The sequence below is a fragment of the Bos javanicus genome, chromosome 10 (genome assembly GCF_032452875.1).
Source record: "Bos javanicus breed banteng chromosome 10, ARS-OSU_banteng_1.0, whole genome shotgun sequence".
In the NCBI taxonomy this organism is placed as follows: Eukaryota; Metazoa; Chordata; class Mammalia; order Artiodactyla; family Bovidae; genus Bos; species Bos javanicus.
This window is the reverse complement of record NC_083877.1, coordinates 22005206-22008918: the sequence shown is the minus strand read 5'-3', so window position 1 is coordinate 22008918 and position 3713 is coordinate 22005206. Positions and strand designations below refer to the sequence as shown.

Here is a 3713-nt window from a genome sequence, read left to right as displayed (position 1 = left end):
TTCTAAAATGAGTTGGGTAAGTTTCTCAACCACCTGGACTCACCTATGAACTGCATGATTGGGCCACAGAGAGTTCTTTCTCAAATTGCTGAGAAGATAAATGATATTGAGCCTAGAAATAACCCCTTGTGAAGAGCCCTTAGTTATATTCTCTGAGGCTGATCAACTGTTTTGTGCTCTTTAATACCTGTAAACAAATGTTAGATACAATAGTAGCTTTGGAATAACTTTGACTAGCGTAGCCTGTGCTGAAGAGAAGGCAAAACCATAAGAAAGGTAAAGTTTATATAGTTTACCATTTCATCCTCTCTACTAATATCCCCTAGCATTTCCTTCACCCCAGGTACCTAAACTGGGTCCCAATCTTATTCTCCAGTGACTGAAAAATAATTGTTGCTACAGTTCTGTCTGATAATTAAGTGACTAGTTGATAATGCTTAAGGAAGGAAACTTGTAGGGAGGCGGACTTTTAAAAAGAGCTGTTTTTTAGGTTTGGGGTTTTGCTTTTGTTTTGTTTTCTGCTGGAAGCATTCTAGCAGACCCAAACAGACCTCTATTTACTAGCTCAAACTCCAGACTATCTCAAAGATGGAGAGTTACTCCTTAGAGAATGTTTGTGGGGAGACGTCTCCACCTTCTCATGAGGAAAAGCAAACCCTCTTCAGATGGGCCAGTTGGCACATGACAGCAAGATTTCTGTCTTCTGTGAAGTACCACGTAAGTGACACATCCTCAATCTATTGTGTGTCAAAAACCACCAAATCCATCCCACAGATATTTGAGGTATTGTTCACTCATTCAATACATGCTATTAAAGCTGATTGTTTCAAGAAACTTGTTCTAAGGGCTATATAAAATACAAAGATGAAAAACAACTATAAAACACAATAAAAGTTGTGATATATAATAAAATTATGAGGGATACAGAGACTCATGCATTCAAAAGAGAAGATTTTATGGAAATGATAGCACTCATTAAGGAGAGACTTAAAGGATAAATAGGATTTGAAAAGCTGATGGTTCCAAGCTGAAATGCCATGTGCTGAAACCTATGTATATAAAACAGCTAAAATTTTTTTTAAAAACAAAGGGTCTATTGTATCTTGAGCCCATGGGAATATGTAATCAGGAGACTATGGATCTATCACATTAGGACAAATCCAATGTCCACATTAGGATAAATACCAAATTCCCATTAACAAATTTTTTTCCACTAACAAATTTTTATTTGTGCATACATTACTTGGATTATTCTCTTTTTGATTGGTAAGCATTGTGCTTTTCTCTCATAGATTTCCTCTTCTCTCTTTATTAATCCAAAAACTAGTGAAAGGCATCACATTTTCAGGTAATACTGAAATAGCAATAGAGTGTTTATGAATAATCAGTTTACCCAGGAGTATGGATCTGTATAGTGAATGACTAAATTAAGTAAAATGGCTTAACTTAGCCATTTTGCTATTTTTTCCAGCCTCAAATATTTGTCAGCCTCAAATAGGGACTACTTATGAATGAAGACCCAATATTAGAATAAAGATAAAAATGAAAGGCAGTGAAAGGTAATGAAAGTCAGAGGCAAAGGAATTGTTGAGGAACAGAAATAAAATTTCAGTTAACAAAAACAAGCAAGAATAACTTTTGGTTGAGGATGTTTACTTAGCATCCCTGGCAACACCACTCGTTACCACGTAGAAACACCAGGGGCAATAAAAGAGACAAGTAGCCTCAAAGAGGCTTGGTAAAAAAAAAAAGAAAGAAAGAAAGAACAAAAAAAGGACTTCTACAACTCTAAATGGTACATTCAGCACTTTTTCCTATACATTCCAAATGTCCTCAGATCCAGAACCTCATGATTCCTGATGCTGCACACCACTGATTGGGCATTCCCAGCAAAGGTCAGAGGAGCCATGGGGAACCACACCACTGTCACCGAGTTCATCCTGCTGGGGCTCTCAGATGCCTGTGAGCTGCAGCTGCTCCTCTTCCTGGGGCTCCTCCTGACCTACCTGCTCACTCTACTAGGGAACCTCCTCATCGTGGTCCTCACCCTCATGGACAGGCGCCTCCACACGCCCATGTACTACTTCCTCCACAACTTTGCTGTCCTAGAGATCTGATTCACCTCGGTCATCTTCCCCAAGATGCTGACCAACATCCTGACTGGAAACAGGACCATCTCCCTAGCCAGTTGCTTTCTCCAGCTTTTCCTCTATTTCTTCCTGGGTACCACAGAGTTCTTCCTACTGGCAGTGATGTCCTTTGACAGGTATGTGGCCATATGTAATCCTTTGCATTATGTCACCATCATGAGCAAAAGAGTCTGTGTCCAGTTAGCTCTTTTTTCATGGATCATGGGATTCCTTCTTATAGCCATTCCATGTTCCATCATATTTCAGCAGCCATTCTGTGGTCCCAATATCATTGATCATTTCTTCTGTGACAGCTTTCCACTCCTGGAACTCATATGTGCAGACACAAGTCTGATCGAGCTTCTAGGTTTCATCCTGGCCAACGTCAGCCTCCTGGGCACTCTGTCCGTGACGGCTGCCTGCTACGGCCACATCTTCCACACCATCCTGTGCCTCCCCGCAGCCAAGGAGAGGTGGAAAGCCTTCTCAACTTGTTCCTCCCACATCACTGTTGTCTCTCTCTTCTATGGCAGCTGCATCTTCATGTATGTCCGGTCAGGCAAGAGCAGCCAGGGGGAGGACAGGAACAAGGTGGTGGCCTTGCTCAACACTGTGGTGACCCCAGTGCTCAATCCCTTCATCTACACCCTCAGGAACAAACAGGTGAAGCAGGTGTTTAGGGAGCAGGTGAACAAGCTCTTCTAATAAACCTGTGGATCCAAGAGGCTGCACATAAGATCCCCAATCAAGCTAAGGGAGCATCAGGCCTCTGCAACAGATGGAGGCTTTCTCATCCACAAAAAGCTTGATGACATGTTTCTGGGGCGCCAGTCACTGTGCAACTCAGCAGCAATTCATAAGCTCTGTGGCCTCTCAAGGCATTTTTAGTAATTATCAGATCTGAATATTTCTCTTCATTCCATCAACGTCTGCTTGGCTTCCCAGCAGAATATAGCTCTCTGATAGCAGGTACTAGCTCTTTAGAGAAGGGCACAACAACCCACTCCTATATTCTTGCCTGGAGAATCCCATTACAGAGGAGTCTGGTAGGCTATAATCCACAGGGTCACAAAGAGTCGGACATGACTGAAGCAGCTTAGCAGGCACGCATGCATGCACTAGCTCTGTAATTCACCATAAGCCTCTAACACCAATCTGTAGTCATAGGTAATATCCATACTCAGAAAGTACTTTCAGGCATATTGCTTTGTGTCTGTTTATCTAACAACTTTGAGGAGAAGAGACCAGTCCTCACTTAGCACTGTTCTCATTTCACACTTACATTCTTGCCACAGATACATATCAGTAAAAATTCAAAAAAAAAAAAAAGGCTAGCTGCTTATTATCTTGCACATAACCTACTTATGCTTTGTTTAGTATAAAAATTCATAGAAATTCTTCATTCCTATTTAGAAAGACTCTTCCTCTTTCCGGTTGTTTACTTCCCTGAGCCCCAGTTTTCTCATTTGTAAAATGGGGATGACAATGGCCATTCCAAAGGATTATGATAAAAGTCAAATGAGATACTCTATGCAAGAAACTTAAATAGTGACAGGAACCTAATAAGTCTCACTAAATGTTAGT

At 41.1% G+C, this 3713-nt stretch overlaps 1 pseudogene; it reads left to right on the top strand.

Annotated features, from left to right (window-relative positions):
* The first annotated feature begins 1712 nt into the window (after window positions 1–1712).
* LOC133255296 (olfactory receptor 6E1-like) lies at window positions 1713–2860 on the top strand (annotated as a pseudogene).
* The last annotated feature ends 853 nt before the right edge of the window (window positions 2861–3713 follow it).